Source organism: Abramis brama, assembly GCF_963993115.1.
Source record: "Abramis brama genome assembly, chromosome: 17".
In the NCBI taxonomy this organism is placed as follows: domain Eukaryota; kingdom Metazoa; phylum Chordata; class Actinopteri; order Cypriniformes; family Leuciscidae; genus Abramis; species Abramis brama.
In genome coordinates this window covers 17,506,128-17,527,070 of record NC_139979.1, presented here as the reverse complement: position 1 = coordinate 17,527,070, position 20,943 = coordinate 17,506,128, and positions in this window count along the sequence as shown.

Sequence of the window (20,943 nt, the reverse complement as noted above, 5' to 3'; positions counted from 1 at the left end):
AACCCAAGGACCCACAAATACAGACTCTTTGCCGATGACGACTTGACTTGATGGCACCCCACTGCCACAGACACTCATCTGACACAGAGATTCATCATCAAAACTGCAGTGGTCAAGGAAAGAGATGGAGGAAGCTGTAATCCAAACAGAAAAGCACTGAGGCAAAATCATTTGCATATCCAAATTTTTTTGCCCTCAGCATATTTTGTTGATCCTGGAACAACATTTGAAACATCCAGGATGTTGATGTTGAACATTTTTTGAATTGCAAATCAATTCCTTACAACTTCCCGTGCATGACATGTGTGTTGTCCTTTTAGGAATTTAACTGTATAATATTTGTTTTCATGCAGTACCAGGAAGGACTTAACAGGAAGTGACTTTAACATTACATAAACTTCACATTTTTACCTGAGAATGTATGTATGTATGTAGCATGTGGCGGAAGACAAAACTTATAGTCCATTATAACATCTACAAAGACAGCCTTCATGCTTTCAATATGGAACTAGGCAAAGCTAGACAGACTTTCTTCTCAAATATTATAAACTGCGATTTAAACAACACACACACTCTTTTTGTTACTGTAGAGAGACTGACAAACCCCCCAAGCCAGATTCCCAGTGAAATGCTCTCAGACAGCAAGTGCAGTGAGTTTGCTTCTTTCTTCTCTGAGAAAAGCAATAATATCAGAAAGGTGATCAGCACATCCTTGAGTTGCTCTGGTGTCAGACAGATCAGACCACCTGACAAAGTAGTTACTATGTCTGATTTAAAAGAAATTAGTGGTAAAATTTTGGAAGAAACCGTACAGCACCTTAAAACATCAACCTGCGCTCTTGACACACTTCCCACATCTTTTTTCAAAAGTATGTTAAACTGTTTAGAAGCAGATCTCCTAGAAGTGGTAAACTCCTCACTTCTCGCTGAGAGTTTTCCAAACTCCCTGAAAACTGCAGTTGTCAAGCCCCTCCTGAAAAAGAACAATCTGGATAAGACCATATTAAGCAACTATAGACCGATCTCAAATCTTCCTTTCATAGGCAAGATCATTGAAAAAGTTGTCTTCAATCAGCTGAACAAATTCTTAAGCTCGAATGGATACTTTGATGATTTTCAATCTGGTTTCCGGCCGCATCACAGCACAGAGACAGCCCTCATAAAGATAATAAACGATATTCGCTTAAATACTGATTCAGGCAAATTTTCAGTGCTGGTACTACTCGACCTCAGTGCTGCATTTGACACTGTCGATCATAACATACTTCTTGACAGGCTGGAAAACTGGGTCGGGCTTTCTGGGATAGTCCTAAAATGGTTCAGGTCATACTTAGATGGGAGAGGTTATTATGTGAGTATAGGAGACCATAAGTCTGAGTGGACACCCATGACATGCAGAGTCCCTCAAGGCTCGATTCTTGCGCCACTCCTGTTCAACTTGTATATGCTCCCACTGAGCCAAATAATGAGAAAGAACCAAACTGCTTACCACAGCTATGCAGACGACACACAGCTCTACTTAGCCCTATCGCCTAACGATTACAGCCCTATTGACTCCCTGTGCCAATGCATTGATGAAGTAAACATTTGGATGTGCCAAAACTTTCTTCAGTTAAACAAAGACAAAACTGAAGTAATTGCGTTTGGAAACAAAGATGAAGTTCTCAAGGTGAATACATACCTTCACTCTAGGGGTCAACCAACTAAATCAAGTCAAGAATCTTGGTGTGTCACTAGAGTCAGACCTTAGTTTCAGCAGTCATGTCAAAGCAATAACTAAATCAGCATACTATCATCTGAAAAATATTGCAAGAATTAGATGCTTTGTTTCCAGACAAGACTTAGAGAAACTTGTGCATGCTTTCGTCACCAGCAGGGTGGATTATTGTATTAGACTCCTCACTGGCCTTCCCAAAAAGACCATAAGACAGTTGCAGCTCATACAGAACGCTGCCGCCAGGATTCTGAGCAGAACCAGAAAATATGGACATATCACACCAATCCTCAGGTCTTTACACTGGCTCCCAGTTAGATTTAGGATTGATTTTAAAGTATTATTACTGGTATATAAATCATTCAATGGCCTAGGACCTCAATACATTGCAGATATGCTCACTGAAAATAAACCCAACAGATCACTCAGATCATTAGGATCATATCAGCTAGAAATACCAAGGGTTCACTCTAAGCATGGCGAGTCGGCTTTTAGATATTATGCCAGCCGCAGCTGGAACCAGCTTCCAGAAGAGATCAGATGTGCTCCTACAGTGGTCACATTCAAATCCAGACTCAAAACACATCTGTTTAGCTATGCATTTACTGAATGAGCACTGTGCCACTGTTCGTCCGACTGTTTGTACTGTACTGTATTTTATTTTATTTTCTAAACGGTTATTCTTATTTCTTTTTATTATTTTAATTTCTTCTATGTAAAGCACTTTGAATTTCCATTGTGTATGAAATGTGCTATATAAATAAACTTGCCTTGCCTTGCCTTACCAACAAATATTTAAAACAAATATTCTAAGTTAAATTCCTTAAAGGACAACACGTTTTCCCTTGTCTTCCACATCAGACTTCAAGTTCCACTAAAATGTTTAACATCCACAAACTGCAAAATAAAAACAATGTGTGTAAAATAATCACTGCATTTATAGAGTTTGTTGAGCTCAATCGCATCATATTCACTGATGTCCAGGCGTTTTTATCATAATGCATCACAGAGTAATAGTCATATGGGGTGCCTTGAGTGGTGGTCACATTCTCGCTGTATTTATTAAAATTTCCCTCATAGCCTTAAATAAAGACTATAGAGTTAAGGTGATTATTTATTATGAATGGCTTATTAAAGTGCTGATTTGTTAAATGGGCATTGCAATCAGTATGTCAGTGAATATCTGTATTTTACTGATTTACTCTTTTCCTAAAAATAATAAAAGTTCAGAGCAACCTTTTATGATGTTTTCAAATTTGATGGTCAAATAATCATCTCTGTCATATCTTGACTGCTCATGCCAAAATCCTAGTGCATGGAGAAACTCATGCTCAACAATGGCTTTTATTCCACAGCCATTTCCGATGGAAAGAGTCTGGCCTCCAGGAAATGTGCGGCCGACATATGACCGACACCTGCAAAATAAGAGAGAGATAACGGCACATTCACGCAGCACATAGGTGCATTAATATTTTGTCTGGTAGTGTAAAAGAATTTGTTAACTCATGAATCCCAGCAAACATTGGTCCGACGGCAACGTCGTGTCCCTGGCCAAAAATAGTCGCGGTAGGACGGCATAAATCGGTAAAAATATGTAACACAGAACATTTCCTAAAAATGCATTCAGATACATTTGTACATGTCTACAGTTCTCTGTGGTTGCATGTATAATTGTTATTTTGGCTTTTAGCTACGTGTAGTTCAATATATAGTGTATAGTTCAATATAGTGTATCGGGTGAGAGGACGTCACCTGGCGACGTCTTTTACACGTGCATTTATAGTCCATCATGACCCTCTATGAAATCCTTGTGAAATATGCAAAAGTTGTGCTTAATCATTGCATGGTTAATAGTGTTGATAATTAATTTAATTGCCCAAGTAGTTTTTAAGAGGTTGTGAAGACGTCCACTAACGTCTTTTACACGTCTAGTCAAGGCTGTGAACAGACGTCCACTGACGTCCTTTACACGTCTAGTCAAGCAAGACAGAAAAAAAAAACATGAATTATCTTTATGAAATACAGGACTTGTATACAAAGTAAATATATTTACTTTATCTTGTTTAAATAAATTATAATCACATAGTGCCCAGTGTGGTTAAGTGATTGCAAAGCCACTGCATTTTAGTCGTTTTAAGTGGACGTCCAGTAGGTGACGTCCTCTACACGTGCATTTACAGTCCATCATGACCCTCTATGAAATCCTTATGAAATATGCAAAAGCTATTATGCTTATACCTTGGTTGATACTGCAATAATTAATTTAAGTGCCCCAAGTAGTTTTTAAGAGGTTCTGAAAAGACGTACCCTGACGTGCTTTACAAAACTGTGCCACCGAGATGTTGTAGCAAATCTCGCGATATGATATATTATCTCACGATAAAGCGATAACGCAGCAATTTTCCCGTTTTTCTACAACCATACATGTTTGTATTTTTGAGAGAATAATATTTATGCATGGTTATTGAAAAAACTAAAAATTAAAGTTTCTGAAATAAGGCCACAAACCACATACTAAATATGTGTCCACAAGACTTTTGAATAATGGATGTTGTCGTCTAGAGTTTTTGCTTCAACATGATCTGAAAATCATCCTGCCTAATCATTCAATTAAAACAATACATTGATTTAAACTTTGTAAGACACTTTTTGTTTGGAAAGGCAATATGCGTGGGGCGTGATTCACACCTGAGAAGACAATGACCCACATAATGACCTGCATAATGAGCCTTTCATTCAGGTGTATCACTGAGCCACAAGGAAGAATGCATGGACAAAAAATAAATAAAAAATAAATAAATAAAATACAAAATTGGTTCACAGTTGGAAACATCTCGATTTTATTTTATTTATTTTTTCCACAAATTGTGCTTGCAAATTGTATAATATCTAAGGTAAACATTTCTAGTAATTGTGCAGTTAATTCTCATACTGTATTTTCAGAAAGTTTTGGAATATATTCTCTCCCCAAATGTGTCACTAATAAAACACAATAAAAATAATTTAAAGAGAAGGCTTATATTGACCTTTTAAGATTTTGTTTACATCTACCTTGTAAATAATTTTTTGCTTTTTTATTTAAAAGGTTACAATTACAACAACAATTACAATGTTAACAATATTTCAAGTGTAATCTTTCTTTGTAAAAACTAAAGTATACATTTTATCATACGTATTTCAAAGTTAAGGATTCATTAGTTTGAATATAGCCTACATTGGAACAAACACTATAATAACATCTTAGTTGATGACTTTGTTTCTGACAAAACATAATATATATATTTTACATATGAGCAGAAATTGGCAAACATAAGCTTATTTGATGTGGCAGTATTTTACAGTAAAAACGTTATAGTTATATGTAAGATCAAAATCAACAGAGTATTTTAAGTCTTTTGCACTGATAAGAAAAAAAGCGAGCTGGTATCGCTGGCGCGACCGCCGACCCCAGGGGGTTAAAGGATAACCATTAAAGGATAACTATTAAAGGATAACCACTTTAAAGGAATACCTCCCCACCACCAAAAAAAAAAATGTTTTGCTGATACACCCTCAGCCAAACCAAGCTATGTGACTGACTTACTTCATTAGAACAAAGAGTTGTACAAGGAAATCCTAGAACAAAGAGTTGTACATGCAAATCCGAAATCTGTAGGTCGACAGAAAGGAAGTGAATGCACGCAATCGGTTAGAGATTCTAAAAGGTACATTTAGACAGTCACATTATGCCAGCGATTTTCAATCCCGGTCCTGTGGACCAACGGCTCTGCACATGTTTTATGTCTCCCTTATTCAACAAACCTGTTTCAGACCTTCACCTCATCAGGTAAGAGCTCCATGAAATAAACTAAAGGGTTAGTTCACTAAAAAATGAAAATTATGTCATTTACACACACACATTCTGGTTGTTCCAAATCTGTATACATTTCTTTGTATACAATATATTCCTTTGTGTTCAGCAGTACAAAGAAATGTAAAAAGGTTTGGAACAACTAGAGGGTGACATTTTTGGGTGAACTATCCTTACGTGTGTCAGGTCAGAGAGACAAAATGTGCAGAGGGTTCAGTCCCAAGGACCATGAATGAAAACCACTGCATTTTAGGGTTTAAAACCCAAATCTTAATTTAAATATTCACAATGACTTTGCAACAGTATTGTGAGTTTTACCTTATGGAAATGCACAAGTCTGTCAACAGCCTCTGTTGGACTGATCTTAAGTCTTCTTCCTCCCTGGAGGAGGAGGCAGGAGATGCAACAGCAGCAGGACAGATGACATGTCACTGTCCCAATCTGAATGTTTAGGGGGTGGTGGGTGATTTAGGATAAAACATAAACAAAGATTTAGTGCTCACAATAACAAGAAACCAGAGCAAATATGAATTTATGACATCCTCACAAATCATGCCAACCATTTTCAGATCCTTGTCAACCTGCTGCATTGAGAAGACACCGAATTTCTGCTGTTGAAGTAAGATACTTGTCTTCGTTGATGATCTTTTGCTTGAATGCAGTCTCCCACCTCTGAAGAAACTTGTTGGATGTTTCAGCATTGTTGGATGTTTCAGCATTGAACAGCAGAGCAAAGTCCTGATTTATCTAATGACAAAGCATATTACAGAGGTTACTTGGGACTTTTTCATCCTTTACCACCAAAATGGATAGTGTGCGCATGTTGTTTTGATAGACTAAGAAATCATGAATGTGTATTTACTTGAATTCTTTCAAAATCTATCACTATGTCTGAAAGGCATGTACGAGCAAGAGGACGTATAAATCTATGAACGAATGAGTCAAAGTAGCAATTATGTTAAAGAGTAACCTTATAAGATACAACAAATAAATAAAAAGCAGGCACACCCTTACGAAAAAGAAGTATACTTAAAGTTCATTTTATGAAGTATACTTAAGTAATGTTCAAGTATATTAACTTACATGCTATCTATTATCGCTGTGTACAAGATCAGGTTCAGTTCCATGCTTATTTTATTTGCTCTATAAGCTATTCCACCCAAAAGCTTGTTACTATATAAACTTGAACATGTTAGTTTATAAGACAGTGTGTAATTTAAAAAAAAAAAAAGTATTTAATAAGCTACACAATCAAAATAGTAAACACAAGTACAAGCCAAGGATACGTCGTATACTTAATTATACCTTTAAGTATATCTCGATCAACAAGTAGGCCAAATATACTTAGACTTTTCTGTCAGTATAAGTCAAGTATACTTAAGTATATTTCTGAGAAGTACATAAAGTATTTTTCTGAGAAGTACATAAAAAGTAGACTGAAAGTATACTTTCTTATTTTTAGTTGAAAAGAAGTATACTAATAGCACACTTGAATAAACTTATTTTTCATAAGGGTATCTAAAACACATTTAAAACAATCTTTGAAAAGTAGAATAAATGTTTTATTTAACAATCCTCTTACATCCAGATATCTTAGGAAGACATCAACGGCATGAGGGTGAGTAATTAATGACATTTTCATATTTGGGTGAACAAACCCCTTAAAACAACAATAAAAATGGTAAAAATAAGGATATACCCTTGTAAGTTCTCATTCTGCTATATCTAGTTGCAGTTGACACTGTTAACCACCAGATCCTTTTGTCCACCTTTTCATCACTGGATCTCAAAAACTCCAGTTCCCTGTTTTAGATATTAACCCAAACAAATCCGTGACAATATTCAATAAACTGCTAAAAACTCATAAGTGAGCACTTAATTGCATCCTGCTAATGTTGTAGCCTGGACTATTTTAGACAATGTTTGCATTATTAGCACTTCTCATGTTATTGCCAATGCTGGCTCATGATGAATGCCTTGTTGTATTAGTGTCTGCTAAAGGTAAATGTGTTTCTGACCCAAATGCATTTTGTCCTCAGGATAATTACACTTGAGTCCTTGAAAGTATGCCTCAAGTGTTATTACAGTTAAATGTGGACTGCCTTCGATCAATTCATTCAAGATGTCCTCTTCCACATTGGTGTCGGTGTCAAAGACTTGAAGAGCTGCAGTTCTTGCTAACCCAAATTTGCTCTTAACTGAAAAGTAATTTTAACAATAGCATGAAAAAAATATGAATAAAGTTTCATTAGCTAACATGGACTAAGAAAGAACAATACTTCTACGGCATTTGTTAATGTTAATTTCAACATTTTCTAATACTTTATAAAAATCAAAAGTATCTGTTAACATGAATGCACATGAACTATAATGAACAAACAAACAGTTCTACTTGTATGAACTAATACTAAAGTTAGTTAACGTTAGTTAACACATTAATGTTAACAAATGAGACCAAGTTAACATACACAAGCCCTGTTGACTTGAGTGGGCTTATACCTCAAGCATATTGCTATATGACTTAAGTACATTTTCTAAGAAGTAGCACAAGCTTCTTAACTTACCTCCATTGAGAAAATCTTGAAACGTACAATCGCTGAGCAATTTCACAAATTTATTTACACCTTGATACTGAACTTTAACCAGCAGCTGTTGGTCAAGAAAAATGCAGATTATGACGTTGTTAATATTAAATAAGTTCCAGCGAGCTGCTGTTGTAAGAAGCTCCATTTGTCACCCCACAAATGTTACATTAAAGTGAAATTGCAGCAAATTAATTCGTATCTACTGTCATGTAATTGTAGGCTATACGATTGCAGATGAAGCGTGCACGTCAAACACGTGTCTCATATGATGAGCAAACATTAGTTCAGTCATACGCTGGCAGAAAGTTCAGCAAAACGCTTCTTTCTTGATTATCTGACAATTTATATCCGCCGTGTATTTACCTTGTAGACAAGATTAATCGCTATATACTTGACCATCCGAAGCTGCGCGTTCAAGGTCCACATGCTAAAAAAAATATATAGGCTAATAATAATAAAATAAATTTTGCGCGTTAATGCAGTCATCATGCTCATTTTCTTGAACAAAAAACCCTTGATGTATATTTTGGTGGGCGAAATAATACAGGAGAGATGCTAGAAATCTATATTGTTCTTTTTTTATTTGTTAGCTTCAGAGAAGCTCAAGGACTAGCCTATAAATCTTTGGTAATTGTCGCGTTGTTCAGGTTTAGGTAGCCTACTGGTGAATGAAGCACATGTATGTAAAAACAAATAACAAAGTGTAATTGTCAAAACATTTGGTAACTAAATAGAATTTTATGAAGTTTAGTGACAACATGTTACAATGTTTACATTGTACAATGACTGGTATAGGATACAGTTTTTATTATTGCTTGACAAAAATTTCAAGATTTCAATTCCATTCTTGTGATTTGATTCCGATTTTGATTCAATATTGACTAATTTGGATACATGTTTATTTTAAATTTTATTTAAAAAAATAATCTCACCTAATGCTGTAAACATAGAGGGCCCAATCTGCTGGTATTATTAAAAATAACATTAAATTAAATATAATGCAGTTTTTGTTATAACAATTATTTAATGACATAAGTAAAAATATAATAAATATATAATATAGTGCTCAGCAAAATCTCCTCTCTTGCTATTTTTTCTATTCAATTATGCTATGGTCGTTAAATGGCTTTCCTGAGGTAAATGTAACGTTATGTGACATAATTGTTCTCCTGCTGTTATTTTGACCTCTTTCCGTGGTTGAAAAACACTAATTGGTCGATATTATGTATACTTTCGGTAAGTTGTACTGCATCTTTAAAAAAAAAAGTAACAGGTGATCGGTTCACGTGCACTTGTGACGTCACATTTACAAGCGCCAAACGTATTTTTGTCTGAATTTCGTAATAAAATTGACGGAATCTAAGAGCTGAGAATTAGTTTAATATTAAAAGTACCTCTTTGCTCCACAATTTTTCTGTGCGTGAGAAAATGGATGTGTGGCGTGAGAGCGTGTGAAAAGTGTCAATTGCGTGAGTCTCACGCTCAATGCGTGAGAGTTGGCAGCCCTGGATTAGGGGTGAGGAGGGCGTGCATATTACACGCCATAAAGTGCGTATCATATGCACGCGAAAACTGTGTACCATATTTACGCTAAAACTCGTTTTGGCGTATAAATGATACGAGATATTATGATTCGTGCTATAGATACGCAACATGCCAGTTTGGTCATTAAGACGTACTCATCACGTTCTTGCGACGTACCCACTAACGTCGCCACGACGATTATGGGAATCACAAAGTTACGTCACTGGAACGTTATGTGGTACGCTACGAATGGTACGACGAATGGTCCGGTCCGGTTACGTCTTCACAACGTAACTGTGTTAGCTGGGTTACTGCTGCTCACTTAAACAGTCGAGATTATTTGTGGAACAATGCACAGTTATATTAAAATATTGGAGATAAAAATGCATTACACTTGCATTGCACTGGTTCAAACTAGCTGTGTTCGCACTGGTGTGTCGGTCAGAACACAGGAGGCAGGAATCAGAAGTAACAGTTTAATTAAGTCCAGCATGAATAATCAGCACAATGAACGGCACAGTCAGACCACAGGGCATTGCATGGAATTATCTTATCAGACGTGGTATCTGAGGTAGTATGATGTGTGGTCTGAAACAGTGAATAATAAACAATAATTAGCTAATTATCAAACATTTCCATCATTATTAATAACTGGCATTTATCCCAATATCGTTCTATTATAAACATAACATTACTTACAGTAATACCGATTTTTACCACTAGGTGGTAGCCTGGCAAGCCAGACCTACATCAAAATGTTAGGTCTGGCAACTCACCATAGACACGGCTCAGGGGCGGGATAAACGGCTGTCTTTCAAATTCCCTCTGCACGCAATAGGACAGCGCTTCAACCAACCAGAGCGTTTTCCCAACAGCAGAGCTAGTTGATAGATTCAACTTTTGCCATATCTGGCCGGCAAAACTACAAACACAACTTCCTTTTTTTAAGAATGACTTAAGTGCCGTTCTTTGCTCTTTTCTCAAAGAAAACTTAACTCCAAGTCCTCCAGAGTCGCGGCCAAAGCCGATTTGAAAGACTGTTCTCCAGCAGCAGCCGCCATTCTTTGTTTTCAAGTAGCAGGGAACCATCGCAACTCTGTCGTCATTATGTTAAGCCCGCCCCGCCTACTCTGTACATGACGTGATTGGCCTGACCCAATTTAGGTTTTTGCAGCTCGAAAGTCAATGGAGAGTTGCTAGACTACCCTGGATGCAAAATACATTTTGCTGCCGCTAGGGTGCGTCTAGATTTCTAGGCTAAATAGGTGGCGCATAGCGAATATTTAAAGAGTTAATTTAACTCTTTAAACAGTTAAGTTAAACAAATCGCAGAAATTACCCTGTTATCTATCCCAGATTCTAAAATATAAGAAAACTTAAGCTTAAAACTGCTAACTAACATAAACTATGCAACTCTTACCTCAATTTGCCAGCGAACTAGCAAAAAGGCCTTGAGATCCTATCGGTGGTCTGTTATCTGAAAGGAAATAATGTTAGCACTCAGGCAATGTTGAGAAACGTAGGCTACTAATATTATTCTGAATGTTGAGAAATGTAAACTAAACATGAAAATTGGTAAAAAAATTAAGTGGTTATAAAATATTATATCTGTTTGAGCACTCCTCTCCTCGTGGTCGTCCGCCATTAATCAAAAAGAAAATGATGGGCTTAGAACCGGAAACTGGATCAACTCATCACCAGTGTCAATTATGCCAATTCGCTGTAATTACGCTGACTCCGACCACTGATTTACTCTGCAAGTGTTGATGCCATTCAAATCAACACCAGAATCAACACTTTTTAACTGATAAATTAACACGATAAAAACAACTCTAAACTACACTGGATATTTTGCTGTGCTGTGCCTTATATGTCTTTACATTTCAATGTAACTGTGCATTCATGTAGTGTTTAAGGTTGGTTTTAGCTAGTCTCCCAATCTGATCAGGCTGGTCTGGTTTGCTGGTTTTAAGGGGTTTTTGGGAAATTGTTTTTTTCCCCCAACAAGGTAGTAAGACACTAAAAAGGCACAATCATCTAAATTTGATTTAAATCTATTGAGAATGACTGCCTGGAGTTTTACTTATCATCAAGTTCACGTTACTTGTTTTTCAAGGTCTTGCATTTTGTGGAAAAATGTATGACAGAATCTGAGCTCTACTGCCATCTGCTGAGATTTCATGCTGTTTTTTGTGATGTAGCCTAGGTATCTCATGCCTTTATTGATTTGTTTCATACTATATACTGTACCATATATTATGAGAGTGAATGGAAGGATGAACTGTGAAGCAAAAAAATGTCACATGTTGACCAAATCCATGAATTAAAGTTTGGTCAAGATGTCAATAAAGCAGAGAAACCGATTTGACCGAAGTTGTTTTTTTGTAAGTCAGCAAGCTGAAATTCTGGAACCATAAGTTCAAAGGGATTTTAACATTTCATAGAACTGTTACAATAAATATATAATTCCATGTTATTAATTCTATGGAAACGGTTGTGGCGTGGCATTATTAAACCAGTCACCATTTGACCGAGCACTTAAGCCAAAGTTAGTGCAGATGTTTTCTTTCTGAGTTCTCAAGTGGTTTTTATTGTTATGCTGTTTATCAGAAAACCTTCCTTGTGATATTTTTCTATCATATGTATGTCCTCTTGTTCACCTGCAGACAAGTAGCAGCTCCACCATATGCCACTAGATGGAACTAAAATCTTGCAGGTGGTTTCAATTGCAGGCCAAACCAGGGTGCATAGGCTCCTTTTCATGATATAGGCCCTGTCGCAAATGGCACCCTAAACACTCGTGGTGTTCCCACGAGTCTGCACTTTTGTGACGTAACGCCGCTTTAACTGTCGGGAAGTAGTCTGCTGCGGAGCTCACAAAAGTGCATATCGAGGGCGCATATCAGCGTCACCCTTCTGAGACCTAAAATGACTAATTGGACACCCAACGGTCTTATGGAATTAACGGACAAGCGGACGCGTCAGCCATTGTAAGTCCACAAGACCGAAAGTGCATATGAAGTGTGCCATTTGAGACAGGGCCATACTCAGACAGTGAGTGGTTTCGGAGTTTTCATCTGTCAAATTTGTATGCATATTCACATATTATATTCACATTCAAACACATTTTTGTAGTCATATTTATTAAACTGATTACTTGCAAAACTGTTTTGTGATTTATATTAAAAAGAACATTTCAAGGTTAGATTAGTATTTTACAGACCATAAAATCAGACCAATACACATCATGCAGTGATTAATAACAATATTCAGATATGGCAAATATTTGCCTTAACCTCCACACTGTAAAATCTAATTAGTTGGACTTACTTCAAAAAAGCATGTAAAGCGATTGCCTTAAAAAAAAGCAAGTGAAGTGAAATAGGAATAGTATGTGGTACTGACAAATGCTTAGTTAGTTCACTTACACAAGAGTTCTAGTAACTAAAAAGGAACTGTAGAGAGTACTTGATAATTTACTTTAAATAAAATAATTGTTACCATTGTTGTGTTTTGCAGGCTGAATGTTGAAGTCTGTGTGACTCAAGTATGATCAATTGCAAGATTGTCACAAATATAGAGGGATTATATCAACACAATTAAAAGTTTCACAAGGTGTATGGACATAAGTGTTAGCAACAAAATTATAAAAGATCATTAATTGACATGAAATATGTTATATATAATTCATATATATATATATATATATATATATATATATATATATATATATATATATATATATATATATATATACACACATGACATTATGTATTAATAATTATTATATAATAATATACACACTTCTCTTCCTTTGAAACCGAATAACTGATTTCTTGTTGCAATCGCTGCATCAATGGGAAGAGAATTACAATAGTATAAATGAAGTTCCAAGTGCCCAACCAAAGGGATCACTAATCGCCATAATGGCTAAAAACATTTTAGGAAAATGAACATCTATTTATGAAGTCAGCTTATGTGATGTTCTCTCAAATGTATCAGTTGTATTAGAATTTCAACATTCAAGATGACTTTGGGAAATGAGTGAATGCAAACAGTCCATTAAGTGAAAAGTCTATTAAGATTTTCCCCGCCTCAAAAACCACACTCAAACTAATAAATTAATTTTTACAATTAAGTTAAGACATTAAGTAAAGTTAACTGAAAAGTGTTAGAATCATGTTGGATTTTACAGTGCACAGAGAATGTGTGAATCTAACATTATTAAAGAGTTTGACAATAAATTGCTTATTTATAAATTGTTATAATTAACTCTAAGAATAACATTGTTTGTAAATGAATGAAACTTAAAATGTTCAGCTCTTTTCATTAACAATATACATTTAGCTATCATATCCCTGAAAGCTGAAGATAGATGTAGTTCTTTGGCATTGAACTCGTGTAGTCAGACATGGGGAAGTGATTAGACTGATTTCTTATGAAATAATTTTCATTTTTGGGTGAACTAACCCTTTAATATCTGCTGCAGAGCTGATAGATACGGCCCGTTCAAGTGAAAGCTGGATGAGTCATTTGCTCGGCCGTAAAAGTAGTGATTCTAATTCCTTATAAATTAATTAATAATTCCCTTTGAGCTAAATTGACCTGTTTCCCTTACAACAGTTTGCGATTTATATACATTTAATACACGTCCCACATCTAATTTAGGTTTGTTACCATTTAATGGCTTTCTGGAAACTCAGTGAACCTGCATCCCACAACATTATTCATGTGAGCAGAGCAAGAGCAACAACAATGAGGAGTGAATCTGGAACAACAGGCAGTGCATGGGTAAATAAAGAAATTGATACATTTTCAGAGGAAGCCTACACATTATGTGCACATAATTGCAAACCTTGTTATTTTTACAGGGTCAGTCCCTGCAGCCCATTGATGAGTTCTTTATCTTCATGGTCTACCTCTCAGTTGGTCTAACACAGCGGGATCTGGCCCACAGATTGAACATCCATGGGCCAATTTTCTGTACACCATTCTTGGGTCTGTCCGCATCTGGATGTCTGAGGAGGCAGTCAAGGCTCATCTACCCAATGAGTTGCCAAACACCATCCTCTCTGCTGCTTCAAAATAAACTTGTAAATATAAATGATAATAATAATTTGTTACATGTATATAGCGCTTTTCTAGGTACTCAAAGCGCTTTACATATGGAAGGGGGAATCTCCTCAACCACCATTAACTTATAACTTTGATTATTTAAACATTTCCTGTACAGTCTACCATTTCAGTCTTATCCGACTCTTGGTGATTCTATGGCCAACTCTCACCATACGCGAGAGACTGTCCATGAATTTTCTCTGTAATGTTTTTTCCAGGGTAGGTTGCCAGATCTTGCCACAATCCTCCCCATTACATAGCTCGGGACTCACACTCACACATTCACACCTACAGCCAATTTGGCAGGTCCCACGATGACACAGGGAGAACATGCAAACTCCACACAGAAAGGACTTTCTTGCTGTGAGGCGACAGTGCTACCCACTGCACCACCATGCCACCATGCCACCAACACCTGTACAGTGATGTTGTGTAAATACAAAAAATTTTTTCTCACATCTTTGCAGGTAAACGCAAAAAAAAGAAGAAATGGTCAGCTTCCTCTCAAATGGCTTGAAACATTTTGTCTTTATAGATGCGCTGGATCATCATGTCATCCTGTGCATAAACAACAAAATCACACCACACTGTAAAAAAAAATCCTGTAAAAAAACGGTAAATCTCTGGCAGCAAAGTTTCCAGACGGATTCCGTTAAATTACAGCAAATAACCATTTCACAAAATTACAGGCAAAAACCGTAAAAATACAGAATTGACTTTACGGTCAAAATTAATTAAATTACAGTACATTACTGTTGATAATGGCTTATTAAACCGTGACAAAACGGATAAATGATGTCAAATTACATAAAAAGAACATTTAACTTTAAGGTTAAACTGTAAATTTAGGGTTTTATAAAGTTATTTTATAATAATGCTCTCTGTCTATCTACAGTAATTATCTTTTAATATATAGTTTTTCTGTGTAAAATAACTATGAAGTTATGTATAAAAACGCAATAAGTACATGAATTCAAATACAAAGTTTGTATATTTAGTTTTAATTTTTGCAGATCCAGTTTCACAACTTTGACCAATCTCTAATTAAGTACTTAATAATAGCAAATGTACAGTCAATTTCTGTTAAATTAACTAAACGTACAAGTACGGAATACCAGCACATTTACAGTATTACTCATTAAACAAACACTGAACATCAAGATACGTGAATGATATGAAATACAGGCTCAGTATATCATTTAGAACATGTAAAAATATCCACATTAAAAGACAATTGCTGTATGCCTTTATATTCTAATATAACTTATTTCAAACATTTACAATTACATTTTATCCAAAGTGACTTAAAATTAAGAGAACAATAGAAGCAACAAGTGCAGTGACAAGTCCCAGTTAGTGTAGCACAGTGCACAATTTTTTTTTTTATTAAAACAAAGATTTAGTATTATTGGGTAAAGTATTTATGAAAAGATGAATCTTTAGCAGTTTCTTGAAAATGTGTTGAGTTGGGCAGGTGATTCCACCAGCAGGGAAAGGTCAGTGAAAGTGATTTTGTGTCTCTTTGGGATGATGGCACCACAAGGCGCCGTTCACTTGCAGAACACAAGCTTCTGGAGACACATAGATCTGAACCAGTGAGTTTAGGTCTTGCTGCAGCATCTGGATCAGTTGCAGAAGTTTGACTGATGCTGAAAGGCCTGCCAGGAAAGCATTACAATAGTCCAGTCTGGATAGAACAAGAGCTTAGACAAGGAGTTGTGTGGCTCTGATAGGAAGGGCCGGATCTTTCTGATGTTGTATAAGGCAAATCAGCAGGATCACACAGCAAGGATGGTTTGGCTGAAACCATAAGCAGTTCTGTCTTGGCAAGGTTGAGTTGAAGGTGAAGGTCATTCATCCAGCAAGAATTTTCCATCAGGTAGGCTGAGATGCGAGCAGCAACCGTCAGATCCTCTGGCTGGAATGAAAGGTAGAGATATGTGTCATTAAGTGATGTTCGGGAAAAGTCATGTTTCTAAATGACAGAGCCTAGTTACACTACAAAAAAATAAATAGATGGGTCATGGGTGGAATCTAACACAATCGTGGTCTTACTGTAGCAAAACCAAACCTTGTGCAGCTACAGTGGCCTCACAAGGATCAAACGAATATTCACATGGGAAAATACAATATAAAACAAATTTTCTGCACTTTTAGTGCAATTATATGGAATCAGATGACTCAGCCATAACAATATTTTAAATTACTTCTTCCCATACCTTGTTTGCCATGATCATTCTGCTTTCCACTTGACCTGAAATCACAAAAAAATATATTTTTTAACAACTCAGTATTACATTTACACATGTCAGAATATGTTCCACTGGGACAATGCAAAACCTCAACTGACTATGATCTGGAAGCTGAGCAGGAAAGGCTAACAGTGAAGTTTTGAGCTGAGACACCTAACGTTAGGGGTGTAACTGTCTGTTCATCTGGATCAATGCAATTTTCATAACCAATAATCAAAAGTATCCTATGAAAAAGGCTTCTATGATGACCCCAGTCCATCCAAAATGTAGATAAGTTAATTTCTTCATCAGAACACAAACATTCATGATATACAGTACAAAAAATAATACAGTATTAATATGCAAAAAGGATACATCAACAAAATAAAATATACAGTTCATAAGGAAAAAATCTCTCTCTACGGCTCTGAGCTAACGTTAACCGTTGTGGGCGGGAGTAAACAGCGGAAATGAATTTGAATCTGCGTCATCGCGCGCGCACTCACTCACCACAGAATCCACAGCTAGATCAATGAGAAACCCTATGATTACAACGACCATCATTTGAAGTGTCACACAGGTCTGAAATTATCGTACATTATAGGATTTTTCCCATTATTGATCGTACATCGTACAGAGGTCAAAATTATCGTACAAATACGATAATTATGGTACATCTGGCAACACTGTCACTCTCACACACACACACACACACAAAGCCCTGAATGTGAAGCAACGGAGATTTGGAAAAATATTCATAAAATATACATGAAATTATGGGAGAATAAGACAATGAAATAATGATCAAAATGAGTATAAAATAAAATGTGAAATAAAAAATAATTCAATACAGGCCTACTGTAGCCTATGTAGGGTACTGTATGTACAAATACTATTATTTAACCTTAAAAAAAACTCACTTTAACCCCCACATGCTTAATAATCTGTAAGGAAAACATATTGAATAGATGCTGATTTCCGCAGTTATACCTTATTTTCTTTGTTTTCTAATTTCGCAGAAAAAATCTGTAAAATATTACTTAATAATTTCTGTAAAATTACACATAACTCTGTAAAAATACAGACAATTAAGTTCCTTTTAAAAAACGTAAAATTGCTGTAAAACCAAAATACAAGCAATTACCTGTAAATTTAACAGTGGACCTTTAAATTACAGCAAATGCCTTTTATTTTACAGATATTTGCTGTATAATGACAAAACGGTAAAATTCTGTAAAAAAATACAGACAATTACCTGTAAAATTACACTTTTTTTTTACAGTGCAGTCCAATCCTGAGATCAGCATTTGTCTTTGAACTTTCCATAGTAACCTAAGCATGCAGTTGTGTAAGTTCTAGTGTGCCAAAATTAAGGTGAGAACAGTCCACATACTGTATCTTTTTACATTTGGACATTTTATCCAAAAGTCTAAATTTAAGTCTAAAAACATGCTGCTCTGTAGGGTCAAAAATAATCAGGGGAGACCCCAAGCCAAGGTGCATCTGGGTGAATTAAGAATCCACAAGGGTAGAAGTTTACTTCTCACAGCATTATACCTCTACTGCTGCAGATTACATTTCAAGGCTTGTCTTCATGTCTGCTGTCTTCAAGGCAGCTCACTGGTGACACCCTGTAAAGGGTACTCCTGAAATAAAATAAATAAATTATTAAGCAAAAAGTAAATTTCTTTTTAGACCGTTTTCTAATCTTTCATATTTTTTTTATTTTTTATCTATATTCATCTTCTTTAGTTTGAGTTGAAGAATTTGACATTAATTGATGTTTGTCAGGATTCCATCACCATCTCCTTCCACTCATTCCCTCACTCCGCCCACTCAGTCATTCACAAGCTCATTGTCACCTGATTACTAATCACCGTCACCTGGACCTCATCATCAGTTCACCCATATATACCTGCTACAAACATTCAGTCATTGTCTGATCTTCTACACATGACACAGACTCTCTGCCATACTTACCTGTATACCTACCTTCGATCCTGATCTTCTCAGCCAGTCACCATTCCGTCTTCTAAGGAACGTCGTCGTCGTCGTCGTCGTCGTCGTCATCATCATCATCTGCAAGAGAAAGAGAGAGACTTGGTTACACTTCAGTTAAGCTATCATCTGAAATCCAACTTACTGTTTACTCACCTGTTTCGCTGTACCGATCCATTCTGCAAATTAAAGCATTTAACTTACCATTCTGTCTGCTTCGTCTATGCCAAACCTGACAATGTTATGGTAAAGTAGTGGGCTGTGTGGTAGAGTAGTGCAACAACGTGGTTGCACAGTGCTGTCCCAGCAACACAGAAACACTGTGACAGAATTACAGGACGAGAGTCTTTTAATACAATCTGTGAGGATCATTTAATTAAATTAAACAATAGCAAGAATTGGGAATTAATATTATATGTAAATAGATTCTATCCATATACTATAATTACTTCAATCCTTACATTTTTAAACTGAAGCACTTAACCCATTTACTGACTATACCTGTCTTTGTATAGATGATATACAACAAAAATGGCTGTCCACTGCTCCCAGTGTGTGCGTCCACACAGTTTGCATTGTGTGTGTGTCTATGTTCACTACTCACTACTCCTAATGTGTGCGCACTAACTGGATGGGTCAATTGCAGAGGACAAATTCCGAGTATGGGTTAGCCTACCATACTTGGCCTTTACATGTGTAAGCCTGCACTCGATCGGCCCAAAATCCGGCATCTGACCAGCGCGGAAGGTCTCTACCTGTTACTGTCTTTTCTCGTGGCAAAGTATTTTTGATTAAATGCAATACATTTTCTCGTATGTATTTTCTCGTTATTTCATCTGACTCCATAAATGAAAAGGTTTTGATCCGTGATAAAGAAATAAATCCGATATCCGTGCATCATTAAAAGTGAGTGAATGTTTGACTATTCTTTTTAACTCTTTAATGAAAATAATGTCAAAGTCAGTTAAAATAATCAAATGTAACAATTTATGTCAGGTAAATGTATCATGCCAATTTCTTAATCAGTTCAAGGATAATCAATACAATAACATCAAATGCTCTGGAATGAAGAGAAGAGATACAAACCCGACATTAGGAAATATATAATGCTGAGTCCCAGCGGCTCTCAGCATTCACAGGCTGATCTGAGGTACAGAATCGCGCTGATCCTTTTTGTTGCATTTCTTTATATTATATAGACAGACCAAGGCAGAAACCTCTTTTCAAATGTAAACATGAGTTCACAGTAGCAATTTACATTAATCATTGTCCCAGACTTACTGGAGGCAGAAGTTGATTTACATGGAAACATTTGCTAACAATGGGAATTTACATTGAGTTTACACCTTTGAGAACAGGAGGCCGTTTGCCTGGAGACACATCTTGCTTTGTGCCAGTTATCTCTAAAATCTTAAAAACCTTATTACCTTTTGTTTTACTTATTTGGGAATGAGACACAATAGGCTACCAGTCGCACTGAGACATTTCAAATGATACTAAAGGGTGAGTTCAAATGTTAATTTCCTTTGTTCTTAATTTCTTTGTTAATTTCCTTGTGAGAGTAGCTCTCTCTTCCAGTTCTTACACGTCACTTTCACTTTTTCACTTTCACTTAAAGCTATCCAGTGACTTTACATCACTTTTCCTTTTAACATTGTAAAGGGCTCACATACTGTCCATTTTTGCGCATTCTGGCCTTCATAAACAATTGTTTTTACATAAACAAATGGAAGAGAAACACTGTAACTCTAAACTCAGTTGTATGTATTTCAGATGCTCACATCTCACAACCTCATCATCTATATGATTAAATGAAAAAAATGTTATGTAAGAATTACATTTTTCCTTGATCTTTTGACAGTTAAATGGATAGTTCACCCAAAAAGGAAAATTCTGTGATCATTTACTCTCCCTCAAGTTGTTCCA